We start from the raw sequence: 25913 nt of genomic DNA, 5'->3' as shown, positions 1-25913 counted from the left end.
TATCTCACAAAAAGGTCAGAAATAAATTAATTGCTGCAGTTAATAGTGTATATGTGTAAATGTGACATTAGAAGTCTCAGGAGTACCATTCAATAGCCATTGGCACATGGATTTTAGTAGAGTAGAAAAAATAGAGCACTGAAGCAAACCTATCTCTTGAATGAAGATGGATTTTCCCTTAGTTTGCTGAAAAGACTATTTTGCAATATTTCTTGCAGAAGAGAGAAGCCCAAAACAAAATTCAGTGTTTCATAGAGCATTTTTTATAAAGATAAGTTTGACGTAAACCAAGAATAATCATTTTAAAAATAACACACACAATTCTTTCCAATTGCAATCACATCAGAACTGATTTATCTATAGTGTAAGAGAATGCTGAGGCAGACATGAAATGTACTGTTCAGAACTGCTTGTCCTCAATAAGGATTATTCAGTCCTCTAAGCAATGCTGGTTGCTCATCACACAATGAAAGTTGTGCTGATGTGAAAGTAGCTCTAATGATGCTTCACATATACATTCATGCAGCTCCCTTTCATTTTGCTACTGAATGACTGGACACTTTACGCAGTTTCTCTTAAAACTATCAAATTGATTGATCAAAGCCTGGTAAAGTCTTTCATCACACTTCCAGGTGCTAATTCTGTTTGATGAGCAAGGTGATGAATCAGACTTAAATTTTGGAACTTGTTTCAGCCTTTACTTACATCATTTACTATTGGTTGTTTCTCTGATTTCTTCTACTTTGCATTTCAAGAATATTTTCCTGGAAAAGTGAAAGAAAAGTGATTAAAAACAGAAACAGGCTTGAGTATGACTTCTACCGGTTTTGGTGTTTTTTGTTTGTCTGTTTTTATGTTGTTTTTTTTTTTTCCTCCTTCCAGATTTTTCAGAAAGACAACATAAGAGATATGAATGTCTGTTTTCTTACAAATGAGATCGTCCTGTCAAAACACTAAAAACGTCTCAAGAAATTTAGTAGCAATGACTTAATACTATCAGCATACATATTGCATCCTGGATGTAAGACCAAACTTATTTTCAGTAAAAACAATAAATTGATAAATCTTAAAGCTCTTTGACATGTTATCAACACCATGGAAATCCTTTAATTTGTTAGTATATAGAAGCTTATATCAAAGTAGAAAATATTGAGAATAAATGAGAAGTAGGTACCCATTGATTGGCACTGGGAGGAAATCCAATTTAATTAATCTTCTGGCATTTTACTATATTTATAGAAAACACATAATAGCAATTGTAAGAATGCAAGGTAGACATACATAAACAAATCTGATATCATAGAATCAAGAATGACTCGGTTTGGAAGGAACCTTAAAGATCATTTAGTTCCAACCCCCTGCCATGGGCAGGGTTGCCACACACTAAATCAGCTTGCCCAAGGCCTCATCTAACCTGGCCTTGAACACTTCCAGGAATGGGGCAGCCACAACTTCTCTGAGCAACTTGTTCCAGTGCCTCACCACCCTCTGAGTGATGAATTTCCTCCTACCATCTAATCTAAATCTCCTCTCTTTTAGTTTAAAACCATTCCCCCTTGTCCTGTCATTATCTGACTGAGCAAAGAGTCTCTTTTCATCTTTTTTTCTTTAAGTACTGAAAGGCTGCAATGAGGTCACCCTGGAGCCTTCTCTTCTGTAGGCTGAACATCCCCAGCTTTCTCAGCCTTTCTTCACAGAAGAAGTGCTCCAGCCCTCTGATCATCTTTGTGGCCCTCCTCTGCACCCGTTCTAACAGGTCCACATCCTTCTTATGCTGGGTGCCCCAGACCTGGATGCAGTACTCCTGGTGGGGCCTCACAAGGGCAGAATAGAGGGGGACAATCACCTCCTTCAACTTGCTGGTCACACCTCTTTTAATGCAGCCCAGGATGCAGTTGGCCTTCTGGACTGCAAGTGCACACTGCTGTCTCATGTCAAGCTTTTTGTCCACCAGAACCCTCAAGTCTTTCTCTGCAGGGCTGCTATCAATGAGTTCTCCTATTCTGTACTCACATCTGGGATTGCCCTGGCACAGGTGCAGCACCCTGCATGTAGTCTTGTTAAACCTCATTAGGTTCATGTGGGCCCACCTCTCAAGCTTGTCCAGGTCCCTTTGGATGGCATCCCCTCCTTCTATCGTATCAACTGCACCACTCAGCTTGGTGTTATCTGCAAACTTGATGAGGGTGCACTCAGTCCCGCTGTCTATGTCATTGATAGAGATAGTAAGAAGCACTGGTCCCATATATATGAAATACTTTTTCTCCTTTTTATCCTTTCTTGTTCTCATTGTTACTAAGGCTCAGCAGAAATAAAAAAAAAAAAATATTTTATAAAAAATATTTTAGTTTATAGACACTGGAAGTCACTTGAAACAGTTCAAGGTACTATGAAGATAAGAGAACAATTATATTGCCTACGCTTGAGTATCTAGAGCCATTATTTCAAACCTAAATATGTAACATTGGCACAGAGGATATGACTTAGCAGAGCCCCATGGAAGAAGCAAGAGTTCAAGAATGAGAGATAGAATATTTTTAAGCAGCTTACTTACACCCTGAGGTTAAAATTTCCAGCTGCTGAGATGATGAAGTGGCATAACTAACCTAATTTCTGTCTCAAACCTCATTTTAGTTACAGATGCATCATAATGTGTTGTATAAGCAGATGTGCAAATGTACTTTAAAAACAAAACAAAACAAAACAAAACAAAACAAAACTTGTTTGACGGTTTTCTTTCATACTGATGAGATTTTAACAGGAGCATTGCTAAACATCCAGTAGTTATATGAATGTCTTAGTTAGAATAAAAATGAATACATTAATGTTAAATGTAAACTTTACATTTTATAAGAACACTAAGGGAAAAGACAATTTTTTATTGTATTTGTGTTTTACTAGACATTTGCCTAAGTCTACTGTACTATGACAGATCAATTTAGATTTTTTAAACATCCAATTTATATGTTCTGAAATTCTGACAAATAGGGAGGCACAAAGATATATAAATCACTCTAGGGATAAGAACCTATCTCTGTTCATCAGAGTATTCATAGTTACTCTGTCTGAAAAAGTATATGAGGAAAAAAACAGAAGATTACAAAAAAAAAAAAAAAAAGCATTTGTACAGTACCTCACTGATTTCAGTGAGATGTGTATGCATTTGTCCAAAATCTAAAGTAGGCAAGAACCATGAGAACCCAGACTTCCTAAAAATAGTTTGGAAAACAAGTTAGAGAAAAAGATTTTCACTGGGTTTGGCTCATGTCAGATGGGTGGAAGAAGGCTTTTATCAGCAACAATAAATGATACAGCCTAATTAATACATGTGCAATATATGCATGGATTTACCTCAAAGTAATGTTTGCCAAAATAACAACAACAACAAAAAAATGAAAACAAAAAACCACCACCACAAACAACAAAAAACATTAAACAAGAATCAAAGCTAATGAACACATATCTAAATAAATAACATTGTCATACTTATCTATTACAAATCTGGTGTATAGTATACAGAAAGTAATTTCATGCTTCACTTTCCACTTATTTGCATTTTTAGATAAGCAGTTGATGTCCTTCCAGCTGTTCCTGAATATTGTTGTTACTGGGAGTAGTTTTGTGCATACCCAACCTAAATTAATTAAAGGCGGAAGAATATTATGCTTGTTCAAATTAGCTTTCTAAAGCCATACTGATTAAATGGAAAGGTTTATCTAGTTCAGTCTTCACAGAGTAACCAATGGGGAAAATCTACGGAAAAAATGTGAGAAAAATCCCATAATGGTATTTCTCTAGAAATTTCTACCAAACCTATATGAAACACAGAGACTTTCTGAGTTAAAGGTTTTGTCTTTGCAGTTAATCTCAATATATAGTGAAGGGGGGACAGAAGATTTTCAATGGGATGGTCTTCATTTATATTAAGATAGTCATGTTTAGCTGACAGATGAATTCTGCCGTAGTTAGGACCACCAATTCACTAGGCTTGTTAAGTAGGTGCACAGGTTAAGTGCCTAAACTAGGTGATATGGTCCTACCTTAAACAAATGTGAGTATAAAGGGGAAAGGCTAAAAGTTCTCTATATGATTAAACCAATGTAACTTTGACATTTTGAAGAACTAAACACAGACTTCAAAATATATAGTTCAGAATTTTCTTCTCATATTTTATGGCAAGACTGCATATTTTCTTTTTATTTACCTGACACTTTTAGAAAGGGAATGGTTATAGACAATGTCAGAGTTCATAATATTTTCTGTTGTTACACTGTACACGTACGTCATTTACCTTTTCTGAATTTCTTGACTTGGAATACTGCAGCTGTTTAAATTAATGAATCACCTTCAAGTTTTTCATTTTGCATACACTGAGCATTTTTCTTCATAGTTAGACGTGTAAAAATAAAGTAGACATTCATTCCCTCCCTCATAGTAGAAGTCCACTTCTGAAGTCTTTGCTATAGTCAGTTTTGTGTGCTGAATGTGAATTTTGACATAGCATTAGAGAATGAAATGCAGATGCAAGCTAAATGTTAAGAAGAAGATGCAATAACATTGGTCAAGGAGTGTTCATCACTGTTTTTCACAAGTATCTATAAAGAAGAATCCTCCTAGAATCAGAAGCTAAGGATGACATATATGAGTCTAAAAGAGTACATTAAGCTCAGAAAATAAATAAATAAATAAAAAGGGAAAAGATGAAAAAAAGGGAAAATCACAAAGGATATGACATTAATTAGATCAAATAATACAATCCCACCCAACAGTGGCATCTAAAATATGTTATGCAAGTATGCAGAATACTGCTTTTTGTCTTTTAACAGTCTTCAGCTGAAGCAGAATGGTCCTATACCTAAGATGTGCACAGTAATTTCAGGTTCATAGGAGACCCAGTGCTCCTGAAGCATCTTTCTACACTAATGATGTAGTATTATTTGCAAACAATAACAAATGCTTATTTGTAATTTCTGCCCATCCACTCTTAGGAAACAGGAACAACCAGCTAAGGCTATAATTCTATATGTATATATACATATATATATTAATATCATTCAGGACAGATTTTTTTTTTAATGTATGCTTTTTTGTTTGTTTGTTTTACATACAACGGCATTGGACAGCTTATAGGAATTAATACTATTGATTTCCCAAACATTCTCTGCAGTTAACATCCAGGAAGCTTAGACTGGTCATCTTACTTGATTTCTTTTTATTGATTTCAGTTTCTGAGCCAAGACATGTGCACTGATCCTACAGCTACATAAGCAAAAAGCTGATGACAAAGGGATTCACTTCATTATTGTCAGTGAAAGAAAGCAAATAATCATAAATTTGGGGAAATAAAGTCTCTTTCAAAAACAAAACAAAAAATTTTGGAATTCCTGACAAATAGAAATAAATGTGTATGTGTATGTAGATGAAGTATGCAGCCAAGCTTATACACAGACGTGAAAAGGTGTGAAGAAATAAAGAATGTTCTCTTCTTTCAAAGCCAGAGGTTAATCAAGAGATTGAATTATGATTTGGGAGATATGAAATATGGAAAATAATTATATTTTTTGGTCAATTCATTTGCATTAGTGTGTATAAAAGAAAAAAAATATTTTTATGTTAATAAAAAATAAGAAAAGGCTTAATAAAGATATGTTTATCTATTATATGCCAGAGTAATCAAACTGATATACAAATTCACAACAGCCAAAAAACTTATTGCTAAATCAACAATAACAGAACAATTGAACAAACAAAAAACGGTGAACTCGCTTGACTGAAATGCAGTTTTGAAAAGAGGTTCCATGTAGTCTTGATCAATTTATATTTTTGAAAACACTAGTTACATGAACTGATTGTGGTTGAAAATTAGAATGAAACAGGACTGACTGCCTGCAGCTTCAAGGACTTTCTTTTACAGACAGGAATCAGAAGTTCTCAGATTAGCATCCCATTCAAAAGACTGGAAGCTCACTCTTACAAATCTGAAATGGTTCACACACAGTTCTAATCATACTCTTATAGGAAAAGGTCCAGTTTAATTGTCTTTGGCATACATAGTTAAAGACTTAAGCCTTTAGACCACTCTGAAAACTGAAGAGAAATCCTGCCAACTCATATCACAAAAATATCTAAGTTACTTTAAACCTACTCAATGCCATTCCCTATATGATCCACTAATATTCTAACACTCTTCTCACGTTTCCTGTACAATCAGCAGAATCAGATATATGCTGGTTATTACTGTAAAACAAGACCAGTGTATGCTTTATGATAAATTGCAGCCCTTATTATCCATAGCTAATGTCCTTAATGCCAATGGGAATTGGATCCGTTTAATTTATCATATTTTCCTGGCTTTCCTTCAGCAGAAAATATAGAATGATGGTTCTAATCTTATCTATGTTTTCTCACTTGCTGAAGTCACTATCTCATGTCAAAGTTTTCGCTATTCTTAGCATGCAATTCCAAAGTAGAATGAATGAATAAATAAATAAATAAATAAAATCATGTTAATCCTTGGTGTTTTAAACCTATTTCATTTTTTCCTAGGTATATTTCTTTTTAACTTCCTATTTCTGACTTTGTCTTGTTTTTTGGATGGACTTCTTTAATTTCCTTATACCTTTTGCTGTGATTACACAACATACTACTTTTCATTTATTCTCTTGTTTATCTTCAATTTATTTTGCGGGAACATTACAAGATATCCAAACACTATTTCAAGCAATTTCCTTTCCTCCCCATCCCTACCCTTCTCTTCTCTTTCCCTTTTTCTCTCTGCCCCTATTACATATATACAACATCCCAAATTTGCTTTGCCTGGCAATTAAGTGTTCCTTGGATCTAGTCTTCATTAGCCAATCCCGTTACAGGTCATGATGCATTAAGAAAAATGGCTTATGATCGTATGTTGAATTTAACTTCATTTTTTTTTCCTTTCCTCTTCCTTTTTCTTTTTTTTTTTTCATCTTTCCTCTTCCTCTGTCATTCCCCAGCAACTGATGACTTTTTCATAACCTCCTAAGAACATTCTAAACTTCTATAATCTCTATGTTTCAAAAAGTCACTCCAAATCTCTATATCTATCACTGTACTTAGTTCATCAGAAAGATTAAAAAAGTCTGTCTCTGATGAAACTTTTAGTACATCATCAGATGTTTCAAGCATTGCATTACAAAAAATGCAGTCTCACCCTTTACTTATCTCAAGACCAATAAATAAATAAATAAACACATAAATACATATTGTATGCAAATTCTGAGCTCCAACATTGGTACCATGCCATTGTATGCTCTTTGGGAACACAGTAAAATCCATACTACCAAGTTTAACAGAGTAGATCAACACATAGTATATGCATTTGTGTGCATTAGTCAGTCATAATTCAGCTGTATCACCTTCATATGTAGCCCGTGTATTGTGCTTTCAAACAAGTGATCACAGCAGAAGTATACACTTATAGGAGAGGGAAAAGAAGTACATAATAAAGGAAATTCTTTGACAAAATGAGTGAGCAAGGCAGTCTTTGATAAATGTTTGCAAAAATACACATGAGTCAAGTACGTTTGTCCCTTTGCTGTCTGAACTTACATCCTATGTACAGGGTAATCATTCGTTCTTGTCATTCTCAGCCATAAGACTTGTCAGGTAAACTTCCATGTATACTAAGGTGGATTACAATGCCTATCAGAAAGTTATTTTTGGATGTGTACAATGGAAAATTGTCAGAAACCTAAAACCTACTTAACACAACGTATGCGACATTCATTAAATAAGCTGATTTAACACTTGACAAAATAAATGATCAGCTAGCTGCTAACAATTAACTAAGAAAAATAATGGGCACACCCATGAGAGAATAAGATGGGAGAAAGGGAATAAACTCTTTGGTTCTTACTGTAAGAGTTATTGTTAACTCTCTGTTTTCACATGGGACTATACTAAAATACATAAAGGCTCCTGTAATGGGTCATTCACAGATTTTTTTAAAGCTAATTTCCATTAATTCCACAGGGAATTTCACCAGGGTACAATCAACCTTTCTTCTTTCAGAAGCACAGAACATTATGGAATCTGAAATTTCACATTTTGAGAGAGGCCAACAGGAACTTCTCAAATATTTTTTTCATATGTTCATGAAGTGCAATGTGCTAACAGACCTGTGTACAATGCAAAAAAAGGCTGTTCTTTTTGTGCTCTGTGTTAAGTGTTTTGAGATACATCTTACCTCTACAGTTACTCTTTATAATAACAATATGCTAAAGTTTTCGATTTTAGAAGTGTCCGTGTTCTTAATGCTATTGCTACTATTTTTAGCAAGTAATGCAATAAAATTCTGTATATCTATAACTCAAAAAAAAAAATACAGTAATTACATCACCATATAGAGCCACTGTATCCTAAATATAATCACAGGCAGATGTTTGAAAGTAAGTTAAAAATACAAAGATTTACAAACATCTCATATATTTGCATCACATGATGACAGTAAAACTCCTTTTGCATTCTTGAGATAATATAACTTGGTTGCTGTTTCTAAGGTATGTAAAGCAGAATAAAATTATCCTTTAAAAATGTTATGTACATTATCATGCAAACATTTCCAAGAAGCTAAAACTCTATTATTGAAATGATTACAACAATGCTTTATCATTAAATTTCTACACAATACAAGTACGGTGCTCATGCACAACGAGTAGGTGGACATGTACCCATTTTGGTAGTACCTTTCATTGGAGGATTCACTCCATGGCTTTCAGTTGCATTCCTCTGAATCACTGCTTAAAAAGATTACATAGTCTGGAGTGTTGGTATTTTACACACATAAACAATGAATGGATTCTTTGGAGCAAACTACTACTTCAACAAATTGGATGATTTTTGTCAGTTCTTATTTTTGAACAGTCCAGATGGTTTATACAAATGAAAATAAGCCCTAGCTTAAAATATATGGTACCTAACTGCACAAATAATGTTGCATATTCTGAAAAGCACTGCCTAAATCTTGCTCATATATCTGCTACCATGCAATTCTTTTCTTGATTCCTTTGTGCTCACTCATCTGTGTTATCTCATAGCTCTTATCTCTGCTACCACCCTTCTCTTTGTATTTCTATGCTACCTAGAACTCCCCAGTCACCTCAGTGTATCAGTAAGCCAACCTCTTCTTTTAAATGCTTTCCTAAAATGATTATTTTGTAAAATGCACCAATGTTAATTTGGGTCAGAAATAACACTTTCACCATATTAATAAATACAGTTTTATAAACAGCCTAAGAAACTTCCATTTCACATCCTTATTTGTTTTGTATTGATTTCCTATTAAAATGTTTAAAACTTTTGGAGTAAATGTAAAAAGTCAATGATGGACATCAGTCTGTGGACAATAATCATCACATTGAAGGAAAAAAAAAAAAGATAAATAAATAATACATTGATTTCTTCACACTTAATATCTATAGCTGTCCTTTAATATAACATAATGTGGCTAGTACAGCACAGAAGGGACCTCTGAAACTGATCTTTGTCTATGAAAAAAAAAAAAAAAAAAAGAGGAACATCTGATTAAAGCTGAACAAAGAAAATGTCCCATGCTGAACAGGGCAGTGGATTTAGTGACAGTGGGCACAAATGACAGATGAGACTGAGGTAGTCAACATCTTCTACTCCTTGATTATCAACAAGGTCTCACAAACTTCTGTGCTTAGTGAAAGTGTCTGAGGAGAATGACCCAGTGGATTAGGATGAAGTCAAGGGGTTACTATACATTATAGCACAGAAATAGATACAGAATGGAGGTCATGTGCGGCAATCCAGGCTGGAATATACTATTCCCATGTATGGTACATGTGATTGTTTCCAGAAAAAGGATTAGCTTCAAGAGACTTTCTGCTGTGGTTGTAGCCTATATTTTTGGGAGTGCTCTTTAGTAAGTGTAGATTTATACACTCACTGATATATAGATTTATACACAGTTATAAGTTATATAAGCTGCATCATTTCTCCAGCCACTACCCACCACATCAAAAGTGAAAATTCATAAATTTGAGTACAATACCATTAATCCCTTTCATATATCCATCCTCACATATAGACTACAACTAGTCAGTTATTGACTTGGTTCCTTGACAGGTAAAACTGTGGTGGTGTGTAGAACACAGGAAGTCTACAAAAGTCTCCTGAAACTTGCAGGAAGAGGCTGGGGCTCAACTTCCTTGTTTGCTTTTAATATTGATTTTATTCTGAGTAGTGTTATTTTTTCTTTCTTAAAAAATACATAGAAAAATTTAAGCTCTTATCTTACATAAGAAAATTAAGAAATAATTGCATTACAGAGCTGCACTTTGCAGAAACATAGAATAATTTAGGCAGGGAGGGACTTCTGGAACTACAGCTCCCTGGCCAAAATAGTGTTGGGTTATATCAGATTGCTCAGGGCTGTGTCCAGTTATGTTTCAAATGGAAAGGATGGAGACTCTACAACGTGCCTGGGCAGTCTGTTCCACTGTTTGATGACAGCCACTGCGAAGATTTTTTTTTTCTTTATATTTGTTTGGAATTGTCTTGCTGTAACTTGTGCCTGTTGCCTATTGCCTTTTCAATATGCACCTCAGAGAAGACTTTGACATTTAGCTAAGTGTAAAAGCAGAGTACTCTAAGACTCCTGCAATCATGCAAGAAAGGAATACAACATCCAAAAGATTTTCAATACCAATTCCAGGCAAGAGCAAGTATAAGCAAATGAGAAAACCAATCTACAAGAAAAGAGAGAAGAAAAAGTGAAAGAGCTGTTGAAAATTAACTTAATTTTCTACTGGCATTCACTAGGTTGCTGCAGAGGAGAAAGAAGAAAAACCTGGAAGCAATAATTCCAGAGGAGTGAAGTCTAATATAGATCAGACTTGTGATAACACAGATTCTGGAAAATATCACTTAATACCTGAGATAACCCACTACAGTAACTCCACAGGACTCAGGTTTTGGAATACATTTCAAATAAAAGAATATATAGAGTGCCTAACATCTTAAGAATTAGAGTCTTTTCCAAGAAGATATCCTTGTTGACAGAAAATGTCTTCAGAGAATTAGTGAAAGCAGTAAGAGCAGATGAGAAGCTGACTAGATGATTAGAGGCAAGCAGAGAAGAAAGGCAAAAATGTTATCAGATGTGTTTATTGTAGTGGTTAAACTGAAAGCAACAACAACAACAAAGCTTTTGTGCTGGAAGCCAAAATAGGAAAATTCATAGTATTTAAGAAGTCAGTGAGACAATCAAAGGAGAAACCTTAGATGTACAAATGATACTGACTTCATAGTCCTATTCAACAACTATCTACAGAGAACGACAAGACAAACTGGTTAAAGCCTTGCAGAAATCACTTGAAAACAAGATAAAGCAATGGCTTAAAAAGAGCTAAGTTAGATGTGTGGTGGAATATACAGGATGAAGAGGTCCTTCCAGTTACCAAAAGGAAAGGCATAGATAAGAAAGCAATTAGCTAGGTTTTTATTATGAGATTCAGAAGCACTTCAACTTTGAAGGTCATGATGCATGAACCAGAGGTCTCAACAATCCATAGTGAATAGAGAATAACTTCAAAAGTACACCAAAAAAAGTGCACAAGCCAGGGCATGCTCCATTAGATCTCCATTAGGTTTCTTGAATTTGCAGGAGACAGAGACTTCTGATAAGTTCCAATATGCCCAAATGTTGGCACTAAAAACATTTTTTTTTCTCCCTTTTATAGCTTTTTTTTTTTTTTTGATGTTGTAATTAAATATTAGTAAGAACTATCCATCTGAAATGACCAAGTTTGTTGAAGAAAAAGAAAATAATTCCTTTAAACTTTTAGTGTTTCTTATACAAATAGACCTGTTTGACCATATCAATAGCAAAAATTTAAGAGCAAAGTTTTGTCTAACTTTTTATATGTTACGTTGTTTTGATATAAAATTCTCACTTCCTGTATGGTTAATACAGATTTGTTTCAAGGTACATTTGTTATATTTTCAATTACATTTGGCATGAAAAACAGCCAATTTTGAAACAGAAAACCACGCCATGAACATAAAATAGGAAATAAGGGTTTTAAAAAGAGTTTAACTCTCAAGAACACAGCAGATTTTGTAAGTACCTTTAGAGCTCAGAGAAATGGATGTTTTACACTTTCAATAATATGTAATCAGGGTTGCTTCCTTTGGAAGTCTCCATCTTTTCTGGACACCACATAAAAAAAAGACTGAAGAGATAGTGTTCTTTCACAGCCTTTACAAATAAAGGAGGCTATATAAGTTGTTTTTGTTTTGCTCCATTGTTTCTTTTTATTGTCCTTTGGACAGTTGGTATAACAGCTGAAGTATTTTAGCAGAATTAAATGATTCTGCTAAATCAGTCATCAGAGAGTCAAAGTGTCTCCTTCACTCTTTGTGGGTTGCCAGCATTGGATAAAAGCTGTTGATTATGAGACATGAGGGCTGTTGCTCACCTATTGTTCTGACATGGCCCCTGTCTCTGAAACTGTTCATGTCAGAATAATTCATTTTACATCACCGAAATACGTATTTCATGTACGTTCCTTTTCTTTCCTCATCTTTTCCCTCCTTTAAAGATGTCAGCACTTTTTAAAAATGTCAAACCCTAAAAACACGAGTCAGACTTCTCTGGGTCTCTCTGCTCTATTATTGTCTCCAACTGTTGTACCATTTGTTATAGCAACGTTTCATTTGTTATAGCAATGTTATAGCAATCTACAAGAAGGGCACAAGAGAAGACACAGGAAATGACAGACCTGTTAGTCTAGCCTCAGGCCCTGGAAAACTTATTGAGAAGATTATCCTGGGAGATATTGAAAGGCAGTTAAAGAACAAAGCAATTATCAGGCATAGTTGACTTCATACGTGTTCATGAAGGGAAAGTCCTGCCTTAATAATTTGATCTCCATCTATATTAAGGTCACCTGCTTGTTGGATGAAGGGAAGGAGGTGGACATATTTTAGTAAGGCCTTTGATACTGTCCCTCACAGCATCCTTCTGGACTTATTTTCCAACTGTGAGATAAACAAATTTGTTCTACACTGAGTGATGAACTGACTTAATGGTAGGGCTCAAAGGTTCCTGATGAATGGGGCTGCATCTGGCTGATGGCCAGTCAGTAGTGTTATATGCCAGGGCTAAATTCTAGGTCCAGCCCTGTTCAACATTTTATCCATGATCCAGATGCAGGAGTGGAATGTATCCTCAGCATGTTTGCTAATAATACTAAATGATAATGCCTTTAATAACATGCTTTAACATTTGGTTAGCCCTGAAGTTGTTGGGACTTGATGATATTTTTAGGTCCCTTCCAAATATTCTATTCTATTCTATTCTATTCTATTCTATTCTATTCTATTCTATTCTATTCTATTCTATTCTATTCTATCCTACCCTATCCTATCCTATCCTATCCTATCCTATCCTATCCTATCCTATTAATTATTTCATTCTTAAGAACATCATACTCTGTATTTTTGATCTCTTACATCCATCCTATTCTACCTGTGATGATTTTAACACAATTTTCCTTTTTACTTCTGCTGACTAAAATAAGTGTTTATTTTTATTTATTTATTTTTTAAAGAAATTACCACACTGACAAATGATAATTCTTTTCTTTATTTACTATTTACTGTACACTTGCTCAAAGGATGTGTCTGGGTGGCAGAGAGAAGGTTGCCTTCTATCCAAGTGCTAGCTGATGTACTCTAGGTCAGACACTTTTGGAAAGAGAGAATGCCACCTGATCTTCTGGAGTGACAAAGAACAAAGAGACACTAAAACAGGGATAAACAGAGTACTGCAGAATTAATGGAAACTGGAAAGAATAGTGCAAAGAACAGATACACCATCAGCCCTCAGATTTCAGAAAGAGTTGTTTTTTTCATTCGTTTGTTTTCTAATTTTGAATCTTTTGATCCTCTACAGATCATTATTTCCTGTTAAGCCCCCATTCTCCCTTCATTTCTTCTGCTGAGGCACAACTTAACCTGGGAAATCCTATGGATGACATACATAATGAAAAAGTAAAGGATCCATGCTTCTAAGCATTTTCACTCTATTGGCGGTGAGGGATGGTTGAAAGGGACACTTTGGGGTCTGCTGTTCTCATATTACACTGGAAGTATCACACCAACAAACATTTCTGATGATGTTTAGAAAAAGGCATTTACCTGGGAGGGATAAAGAAAAAATTGTGAAGTGCTGAGTTCCATCCTCCCATATTTACTTTAAGAATGCACTTTTGCCCCCACCCTGGGAATCTGAAGTGCCACTGAGAAGAGAAAGGAAAGGCTAGTATTCCTTGCAATATCCTTCTCTCTACTCTTCCTTTTTCAATGCCTGTATTCAGTTTAGACTAGGGTTATATTTTGGTTGACTACTTTAATCATAGTAGAGCTACACAGGAAGCACCCTGCAGTGAACCTGGTCAGAATTATATACAATTGTAAGCCTATAGGCTTAAAATGCACAAAAAACAATTTTAAGAGTTCTCTGTGAGATGTAGGCAATATGAATTTTGTGTTATAACACAAAAGAAATAGCAGATACATCTGCTTATACTAAACCTGTCTAAGCAGCCATGGAATCTCTTGCTAAAGGAGGATTATCTTCTTGCCAAGTATTAAAATCTATAGTAAGAAATATAATAACTGAATGGCCTTGGTAGGTCTTTTTGCATTTGGTTTACAAGATAATCCTCTGAAGAACAAAAGCTTGCAGAGAATCAGGTAAAGTAAATGACAGAATCGTTGAATTCATTGAAGCAAGCATTCAGTACAGAAAGCTTTTAAGGGATTTGTCAAAAAGGTAAAAGTTTTGAAACAGGAGAAACTAGTTAAGTGTTATCAGTACTTAAGCAGTAAAAGGTTGTGAGGAGCTTTGATAAGCATGTGGATATAAAAGTTTGAGAAAGGTTAATAAATGATGACAAATAAAATATGATTAAGCTATTTATGTTTGTCAGAAATTATACAATTCTTTTCTGGTTAAAATTTCACTGGATTACTAACTCATTGGCCAAATGGGCTTAAAAATATTTATAGACCACTGAACAACAATTGTTTTGTAACTGGATATTCTCATAAATGTTACTGTTTTACAAATCTTACTGTTTTACAAGAAATACTTTTGATGAAGTCATCACTACTTAGTTTAGGAATGACAGTTTAGCTTCATGACAATATTTAAGGTTTCAAACCTGATTTATATTTCATACTGGGAGCTTTTTTATTAAAAACAGAACATTACACTGAAATGCCCCGTTTGGGACTGTTTCAGGTAAGGTTTCTCACTCCCTTCTTTTTATTGAAGCCTATTCTGAGTATCCAACCCTCTACAAACTATTTTGGGAAAAAATAAAAAATAAAAATGGCAAGATTCTGCAATTCAGCTTAATGAAGAAAAACATGAAAGAAGTTAATCTCTTACTGACAAAATGTCAACAGAATCCATAGACCACTGTCCACTTAATTATTCCAGTGTGGAAACACTACAAAAATATTTATGTTGTGTAAAAAATCTATTGAGAAAATGTCTCATTCCACAGAACGTTTTTGGGATGCTAAGAATATAATTAGCCACAGTTATCTGATTATTTTTCTCCCACAGCCAAAAAAATGAATGGACCATTAGGGTTTACTTTTTAAATTAGTTCACCTTATCTAGTAGCAGACAGAAGTATCTGTGAATCAGTGAAAACGCATTTTTTCATTATTGCATTTTCATGCAAAATGCAAACTAAGAGTAGTAAATGTCTTCAGGTGTTAAAATAATATCAACAGTGGGAATAATCACAGCTGTTCGGCTACTGATTTATTGGCTAATGACTTAATGTCAAATATTTAAATAGTTCTGAAAAGAGGTTTAAGGCTTTAAAATGGTAGACAGGTGTTAAAGTATGGGGGCACTAATTATATTAATATTTTAACTGAGAAAACAAAAATAAAATGAATGTATGTGTTACTATTTTATTGTTTAATAATAGTTTAGCAGAATTACAAGTTTCCCTATTGAAAGAGCAAACACATTGTTCTCTATACCATATGACTAATAAAGACCATTTTCTTATGGATTTACATTCTATATTTCCTTCATGTTCTGCTGCAGCCAAATCTATGACAAGATCTTATACCTAGAATGCTATTTTTTTCCATGTCCCTCACTCCTAGCTACAGAATACATGTAGTTTTTTTCAAGATTCTCAGCTGGTTGAGCAAGCAACTGCAGATCTGCGTCTGCTTTGGAACTTTGATTCTTCTGTTTGCAAATATCTGTAAAAATAATAATAATAAAAATATATAGAGAATGAATAATTTCTCTTAATTCTTCTCTAAGTGCAATAATAATAATAATATCTGTATGTTCCACCTTAGTTTTTCTGACACTTGAAAATTTTTAGAATAGAATTTAGATCTCTAGAACTGGTTCAAACCAGTTACCTTAAGGCAGACACCTAATATCTATTAAGGCTATTTGAGAAATCAGAGCAGATTCAACACAGAATATACAGGAAAACAATGCATTTCTGGGCCGGTAGCTCGAGGTCAAGGAGGATAGTTGAGGACACTCCAGATGGCACTGCATGCATAGTGAACACTTAATGAGAGCAATGAGTATAGGATTCTGCATGATTATACATGATTCTACAATCTAATCTAGTGGGTGGCATCCCTGCAGGGAATTCCATGGCAGGGGGATTGGAACTAGATGATCTTTAAGGTCCCTTCCAACCCAAGCTGTTCTATGATTCTATGATTCTATGATAGTTAGATCTCTCAAATCCTATTATATTTAATGGTGAGTCAATAATCAGTTACAGATCAGGCTAGAACACTATCCATTCTAGTACAAAGCAGATACTTACTAAGAGATTAAACAACAATCTTACGTGTAGTTTTGTAAATATGGGAGTCTAACTTTACACGTCTGTAGTCTGGAAGATGAGTCCGTTATTACGATTCAGTACAGCTGTGTCTACTCATGCAGAAAAAAGGCTGGTCAATTTGGTGATGAGAGTTTTGAATGAAGCACATCAGGGAAGGCAGATGATAACTCACAGTTAAGTAACAAAGCAGTGGACCAGGTTAGCATTCAGAGATTGCAGAATGATATGGAGAAAAGAGATCCTGAAAATAAAAACAAACAAACAAGTAAAAAACCCACAGGACTGAAGGAGGGACCACCTTGAGCATCTGAATAAAAATAAGGAAGTGTTGAGAGGACAGTATTAAGGCGGAAGCTCTCACACTTTTTCTAGAAAATCAGCATGACTTAAATTTTCTCTGAAGTGCCTGTTCACTGATGCATGCAACACAGGGAACAAATTAGAGTTATAGGGCTGCGTACAGCTGCAGATCCCAGTTTCACTGAGATCACTAATAAATGGAGGGATAACTCATATGACTTGGGTACCATAATAGTCAGGATAGCAAAGAGGAGTAGCTATCTATTTGTGAGGAAGCAGTGGGAATGCATGGAGCACTGCTCAGAGATAGCCAGTGAGCCAACTGAGAGCATATGGATCGGGATTAGCAGGCAGACCAATGTGTGGGACAGTCTCTGTGGGTGTCTGATATAGACCACCTGATCAGGAAGAAAAAGATGATTAGGCTTTCAGACAACTGGAAGAAGCCACAGGCCCTGATCCTCACAAGAGACTTGAACCAGACCAAGACTCTGCTGGAGGGGCACAAAGCAGGGCACAATCAATGTAAGGAGTTACTGAAATGTGTTGATGACAACTTCCCGGCACAGGTGATCAAGGAGATGATGAGGGACCTTACAGTTACAGACAAAGAAAACTTGGTTTGGGATGCAAAGGTTCAGGGTCAGCCATGGCTGCAGTGACCGGATATGGTAGCTTTACCTTACTGAGCAGCTGAACTCCACCACAACCGCTCTCTCATTCCCCCTCCTCAAAGGAAAAGGGGGAGAAAATATGATGAAAAGCGCTCAAGGATTAAGATAAGAACAGGGAAATCACCCAACAATTATTGTCACAGACAAAACAGACTCAGCATAGGGAAATCAATGTAATTTATTGCCTACCACTAACAGACTAGAACGGTTAGAAACTAAAAGCAAAAAACACCTTCCTCCCCATTCACCCTCTTCTACCTCCTCTCCCTGAGCAGCACAGGGGAATGGGGAATAGGGTCTGCGGTCAATATTTAACGCTTCATCTCCACCACTCCTTCATGGTCACTCTCTTCCCCTACTCCAGCATGGGGTCCCTCCCATGGGATACCATCCTTCCCGAATTGATCCTGAGTGGGCTTCCCACAGGCAGAAGCTCTTCAAGAACTGCTCCAATATGGGTCCATACCACGGGCAGCAGCTCCCACCAGATGACCCGTTCCTGTGTGGGCTCCTCTCCATGGGTACAGTTCCAGCCCAGAGTCTGCTCCTGCGGGGCCTCTCCATAGGCTGCGGCCTCCTTCAAGCCACATCCACCTGCTCCACTGGGGGCTCCTCCACGGGCTGCAGCATGGAGATCTGCTCCATGTGGGACCCATGGGCTGAAAGGAGACAGCCTGCTCCACCAGGGGCCTCTCCACAGGCTGCAGGGGAACTTCTGCTCTGGCACCTGGAGTACTTCCTTCCTCTCCTCTTTCAGTGATGTTGGTGTCTGCAGGGCTGTTTCTCACTCCTCTCTCTCACAGCTGCTGTTGTGCAGCATTATTTTTTTTTCCCTTTCTTAAATTGGTTCTCACAGAGGCACAACTAGTTTTGCTTATTGTCTTGGCTCTGGTCAGTGGTGGATCCCGTTTGGAGCTGGCTGAAACTAGCCCTTATCTGACATGGGGCAGCTTCTGGACTCTCTTCGCAAATGACACCCCTGCAGCCCCCACTGCTAACAAATCCTTGCCATGGAAACCCAGTATATTCCATGAGTCACCTGTATGAAAAACATATTTAAAATGGTGAAGTTCAGGATCCTGAAGGGAGGGAAAAATGCTTTAACTTTCAGTTTTAGCAAAACTTTCAGCAGTGCCTCCCATAACATTCTAACTGACAAACCGATGAAGTATGAGTAGAAACTTGTTTGAAAACTGTCAGAGAAGAGCAACATGAAAATCCATCTGGAGACCAGTCAATGATGCTGTACCCAATATATAGGGGCCAATAGTGTTCAATATCTTCACTAAAGATCTGGAGAATGGGGTAGAATGCATCCTCAGAAAGTCAGCAGCTGATACAAAACTTGGGGGAGTAGTTGATACACTGGATGTTTGTGCTGCTATTCAGAGGGACCTTGACATGAAGGAAATGAGATGAGAGTAATCTCTTGAAGTCCAATAAAGGAAAATGCAAAATCCTGCCACTGGGAAGAAGTAACCCTACATTCCAGGACATGCTTTGTACTGACTGGCTAGAAAGCAACTTTGCAGTGAAGGAAGGGCCTGTAGACAAAAAGTTGAACATTTTTTAGCAACGTTCTGTTGTGACAAATAAGACCAACAGCAACCTGGGTTACACTAGAAATGGAATCTTCAGCAGGCTGAGGGAGGTGACCCCCTCTGCTCAGCACTGGTGAAAATATATTTAGAGTCATGGGCAGACTGGAGTGAGACTAGAGAAGTGCCATGGGGATGATGAAGGGATTGGAACATCTATTATATGAGAAGAGTCAGAGAGAGCTGTGGTTCTTTAGCCTGAAAAAAGCTTGTGGGGGTCTTATTAATACACATAAATAGATAACTGATTCTTCTCATTGGTGCCCAATGAAAGGACAACAGGCAGTAGGCATTAACTGAAATACAGGAATTTAATTTAAACATAAAATAAATAACTTTTGTACTGTGAGGGTGGTCAAACACTGGATCAGGTTGCTCAGAGTTGTTGTGAAGTCTCCATCCTTGGAATTATTCAAAACTAGAATGGACATGGCCCTAAGCAACGTACTTTTTTTGACTCTCTTTCTGATATCCCTCATTATGGTGTATATACATGTTTATAAATAAATTTAGATAGAAATCTATCTTACTTACCAAACAACAAAACAAAACTAAACTAAACAAAACAAGACAAACAAAACAAACAACAATAACAAAAAAGAAGTCCATGTTACCACATTAACCACTTCATATTATTTGAAGTAGAAGTATTGATTTTTGTTGTTTGCACTATAAAGCTTACATGCTTTTTTTTTTTTTTAATAAGACTCATATCTTTAATTAGATTACTTAGATTTGATTGACATTTCATATTATACCATGTTTTACTTCATATGATTATTCCAACAAAACTTATTTGAGTGCTATTGGGTCAAAAATTTGCCCCATTTTATTTGTCAAGGCTATTTAAACATTGAATAGAGACGATTAACACTCTAGAAAGGAAGATATTGATTTCCATATTAGACCTCTACAATAGGTAGAATGGCTACCTGAAGACATCTAGTTTTCCTACTTAATATAAAAAGGTATAACTAACCTAAAAAAAAGATTGATTTTTTGTTGCCTAAACTTAAGTGAAACGTAATTCAATTTTTATGCTTAAAACAGTTATGTAACTCATTATTACTGGAAACCAGGGTTTAAAATCAGATTTGTGTATTGTATGCAATTTCATATCCAGAAACAAAGAAGGTGAATCCCTTTTTGTTACTAGCAAATTAAATTTGATCTCTGCATGACTTCAAATGCTATATTTTATTTTCTCTGAAAGCTAAGTGTCTAAGTAGGCATTCAGAACTACATCAGCAATGGTAGATTCTTTGTCCAAATATTGCATAGTTTAAGCATGTATTTGAATATTTCCAAGTTAAAATCTTGTCTTTTACAAATATATTTGATGAATACAGAGGTTCTGTTGGCTGATTAGTTTCTGTCACATCTGTTTGGATGGCATCATGCCCATAAAGTATCTCATCAAAACCTTTGCCCAAGGGCAAAGCTGCCCACCAAACAAGCACTGGTTAAAAAACAAACAAAGAAAAGAAAAGAAAAGAAAAGAAAAGAAAAGAAAAGAAAAGAAAAGAAAAGAAAAGAAAAGAAAAGAAAAGAAAAGAAAAGAAAAGAAAAGAAAAGAAAAAGGGCCAAACAATAAGATACAGTTGACTAAAATAACAGCTTGTGAGAAAAAGAAAATAGGAACTTTCATATATAGTTTAAATTTAGAATAACCTTTGGTGATTTTCAACATGAAACTTGGAGTTGGAGAAATGTTTTCCTAGATTAATGCCAGCACAGCAGAGTTGCTGAAATACTATCTGATTTAAAAAGACATGTTTTGTTAAAGGTATTGTGTCATGGTAGGGACATATGTGTGCAAATAAGTACAAAAACAAATATTAATTTTGTTAACAAATGATTTAGAAAACACATTAATGATGATACTAGTAGGATCAATAAGCAAGCAGATGGTGATGCACGTATTCGTAGTACTTCACTCAGCCAGCATTTGAAACATTTTAATTAGTTCAGCTGTCCAACCCTCTTTCTCCCCCATGTCATTCTTCATGTATGATGTTGACAGACAAGGAAATATTGGAATTATTATCCATATGGTACAGACGGGAAAAGTGTGACAGAATGATACAGAGGCCATAAAACAAGACTGTAGAAATGCCTTGTATATAATACTATATATATATTAAATAAATAAATAAATAAAGATGGAAAACTTAAAGTAAATAAAGAAGAATAGATTGATCAAGATAGATAGAAAATTAACAAAAGCAAAATAAATGACATTTATAATCACAATAATTAGCTGTACTTAATGTGTATTTTAAGTTAGAGTAAAATAAATAAATAAATAAAACCACACAAGTATTTAACAAGAAACTCCAATTAAGGAACTATTATTGAAGGAAATGGGAGTAGTTGCTAATAAAAATTAAAATTGCTGTTATTTGGACAACAGTCTTGGACAGGGGAAAAAAAAGAAAAAAAAAGGAGGGTTGTTTCACTCTAGATGTATCAATTTTTTGCACCATACTACAACTTTTTTACATACAATGTTAGTAAGCAAGTATTGCACAGTATTTCTGTGCAATTCCAATTCTCACATTAAACTTACACAACCTGTTATAAATTTTTTAATTTATTAAAAAGAAGGGAAATGAGAAACTGCATGTGTACTTTCTGAACTCAACATGTATATACTGATTTCTACTAAAAACTCTTCAAGACATAGAGCTCTAATAATCTGATGAAATAGACACCAGTTGTAAAAGGAGAAAATGAATTGTCTCTATGTTTTGGCACTTCTGGGAACTCCTAGTCTAATCAAAATTAATTAATAAATTAACATTGAGTTATTGAAGACATATTTCACTCCTTCTCCTAAAATTTCAACTATTTTGATCTATTTGCTTTTTCAGTGGAATTAACTTTGTCTTTTATTGTATAATTACCAGTCTCCCCCAACATGTGGTGTGCCCATGATGTTCTGCACAGCTGCAGTTTACATGGAGTCTTTGCCAGTGTGTAAAGTAATTTCACATGTACTGTGGCATGTGCCAGACCAAGTGCTGGCTGGTAATCATGCTTGCTTCAGTGATTTTCTTCATGGAAATATTTGCAAGGTTGTTTTGTAAGCAAATCTGCAACTTACATTATTTAATTTTTCTAAATTAAAAACCAGGACAGAACCAATTTTCTACAATGAACTACAGTAAAATTGGAATCTATGAATGCATATGTTTAAACTGTGTCCACCACTGCTTTATAGAGTACAATTTAATAAATAGCTTGTGTTATACCAGAAGATTAATCCTAGAAAACAATGGTAAAGTTACATTAACAACTCTCAATTCAATTCAAAGTTTTGTCCACATAGGTAATATTAGAGCAATCCTATTAGCTCTAGTACCACATACAATATCAAATTAAAACAGAAGATACATGTTAATTGGAAAGCAAATATGTACGTATACTGTTACTGGCTTGATTTTAACCCATCTAAATTTAGGCTATACAATGAAACATCTAGTTTGCACTTTGGTCATCCCTCAGTAAATCAATGTGAAAAAGTGGACATCTATACAGATAATTACCTGCCTAAAACCAAAATTGCTTTGAGACCTGAAGGTAAATAGGACACCGAGTGAGATATCTTGATGAAATATTTATGGATGCTCACAAATTTAAGGTGAGCCTTGTCCCATGCTTCAAGGGCTACAAGTTTTAACACAGAAAACTACAATGAAACCCAATACAGGCAATAGGTTATTCAACACAACTAAATTTGGCAAGGACATTTAATTACAGATTGATACAACTAACTTGTGTCTATATGTTAGCTAGATGACTTCATAATCAATATAGTCAGTATTGATATATAGTCAATACAGTCAGCAACCTTAGGAGAGATCCATCTAATCACAGTCTGTTACTACAGTAACAGACTACATACTCTGTGCAATTTAATATGAGCTGCAGAAACACTCTTAGTATCCAATAGTTTACTGTTGGTCTACTTAAAGTCTCTACACTCTATTTACAATGATACCACCATCTACAGTAGAACGGATACATTGAGTCATTTCTTAAAACCATTTCTTAAAAGAAAGTGCTTACTTCCTCTTTGTCATGGTTTTGACTGGGATAGAGGTTTTCATTTATTTATTTATTTATCTATCTATCTATTTATTTATTTATTTATTCACAGAGTCTTGTGAGGATGCCGTGTTTTGGATTTTTGATGAAAATACTGGTGATAACACACCAATGTTTTTAATTGTTGCAGAGCAGTGCTAACCCAGAGTCAAGGGCTTTCCTGCTTTTCGTGATGCCTTGCCAGTGAGGAGACTTGGGGTGCACCAGAAGTTGGGAGGGGACATAGCCAGGACAGCTGACCCAAACTGATCGAAGCGATATTCCACACCATATGACATCATGCTCAGAAATAAATGCTGGGGTAAAGGGGGGTGCAGACATGTTCAGAATGATAACATTTTCCTTCCCTAGAAACCATTACACATGATGAAACATGCTTTCTTGGAAGTCGTGGAACATCTGCCTGCCAAAGGAAGGAAGTGAATGAATTCCTTGTTTTGCTTTGCTTTGCCTTTGTTAAAGCAAACGTGTTTTTTTTTTTTTTTTTTTTTTTTTTTTTTTTTTTTTTTTTTTGTTGCCAAGTAAACTGCCTTTATTTCAACCCATGAGTTCTCACACTCACCTTTTCAATTTTCTCCCCATCCCATCTGGGGAGAGTGAGTAAGCAGCTCCGTGGTACTTAGCTGCCTGATGGAATTCATAGAATCATAGGATGACTGAAGTTGGAAGGGGCCTTAAAAATCTAGTTCCAACCCCACTGCCATGGGCATGGATGCCACCCACTAGATCGGGCTGCCCAGGGCCTTGTCCAACCTGGTTGTGAACACCTCCATGGATGGGGCATCCACAAATTCTCTGTTCCAGTGGCTCACCACCCCACAGTGAAGAATTTCCTCCTAACATCTAATCTAAATCTCCCCTCTTTTAGTTTAAAACCATTCCCCTTGTCCTGTCATTATCTGTCCGAGCAAAAAGTTGCTCTCCAACTTTTTAATAAGCCCCTTTTAAATATTGAAAAGCTACAATGAGGTCACCCCAGAGCCTTCTCTTCTTTAGGCTGAATATACCCAGCTCTCTCAGCTTTTCTTCATAGGAGAAGAAAGTGGGTCAAACCACAACACTTTCTTCTCTCATTCACAAACTCCACACTGCATCCAAGTTTCACTCTGTATAGTGTGTTTCACAAGTACATTCTTTGTTTTCTCTTTTTACCCTGAAACTGTTTTCACCCATCTCTAAAGGTTGTGTTCCTTTAGTGATCAATAATTAATCATTAGTAATTTGTGTTTTTAGCCTATGACCTTGGCTATTGTCCCATACTTGCACTTTCAAAGCCATTGCTGTCACCTTGTGCTTGCTCTTTTTGGAGTTCCTGTTATGCTCTTGTTAATTCCTCAGTAACCTTTAACCTGTGGTTTTGTTAGCACAACCCAGTTACTCATGAATACAATTCTAAGGTCAGTAAAAAGCTCACAAAAATACAGAATCCATTGGAAGCCTTATACATATTTATTTGCAAAATCAGATATACTGTTCTGCTAAGTACTTATAATCATTCATCTACTAACTACAGTCACACCACTGGCATGCCACTAATTTTGCTCTACAATGCCAACTACTGGTTCTGAAGCCTTTGCATAGGCTGCAAAGCATGTTATTCAGCTTCAGACGCAAGATCAACTCAAACTCTTTCAGGATTTGTTAACTCAAAATTTGAAAGCTGTGAATTCATAAGCTTGTGGCTCTTAGAGAAGAGGAAGACAGTTTCATAATATTTAGGAAAGGAAGCACTGAGACATTTTGCATCTTTTTCATTTAAGAGACATCTAAAAAATTTCAGTTTCAGTTTAACTACAAACCATTTCAAATTCTCAGCACCTTTACTGAACTGTTTAACTCACCCTTAATGAGAAATGCTAGTAATTTGCAAGGTAAATTTGCATAACAAACTATTTCAAGTACTTTTGTTTAATCTGTGTTAATTATTCATGACTTTTTGCTGTCCATATTTTTAAACTCCTGTCCTCATTTTACTATGTGACCCTTTATAGACTCAACACCAGGATACAAATTTATTTTCTGATTAAAATTCTGAATGCTTTGCTGAGGCATACTTACAAGTAACTAATACCCACTACTGTCTTTCTTGGAGTTTTTTTTTTTATGGATTTCTATTTCACTACGATTTCTACAGCTATTATACATAATTCTACACAATGTTTTGCCTAAGAAAAATCTATAAAAAGAAGCTGTCATTTTTTGTTTGTATGTTTTTCAATAGTTCAGAAAATCAGAAATCAGTGCTTTGTTTTGTTTTGTTGTATTTTAAGTTACTGTCTGAAAATACGACTTTGTAATTTTTTTTTCTCTAA

General features: G+C 35.5%; 1 long non-coding RNA gene across 1 annotated transcript; it reads right to left on the bottom strand.

The window, feature by feature from the left end:
• Positions 1-1437: 1437 nt before the first annotated feature.
• On the bottom strand, positions 1438-24502 carry LOC121063476. The gene is made up of 3 exons (XR_005816020.1): positions 24422-24502; positions 18607-18611; positions 1438-1486 (listed from the first exon to the last, which is right to left on the bottom strand). It is a non-coding gene; the product is annotated as an uncharacterized LOC121063476 (long non-coding RNA).
• Between the last annotated feature and the right edge of the window lie 1411 nt (positions 24503-25913).

This window comes from Cygnus olor, chromosome 1 (genome assembly GCF_009769625.2).
Source record: "Cygnus olor isolate bCygOlo1 chromosome 1, bCygOlo1.pri.v2, whole genome shotgun sequence".
Taxonomy (NCBI): Eukaryota; Metazoa; Chordata; class Aves; order Anseriformes; family Anatidae; genus Cygnus; species Cygnus olor.
The sequence above is the reverse complement of the archived record's forward strand: the minus strand, read 5'-3'. Positions and strand labels throughout refer to the sequence as shown.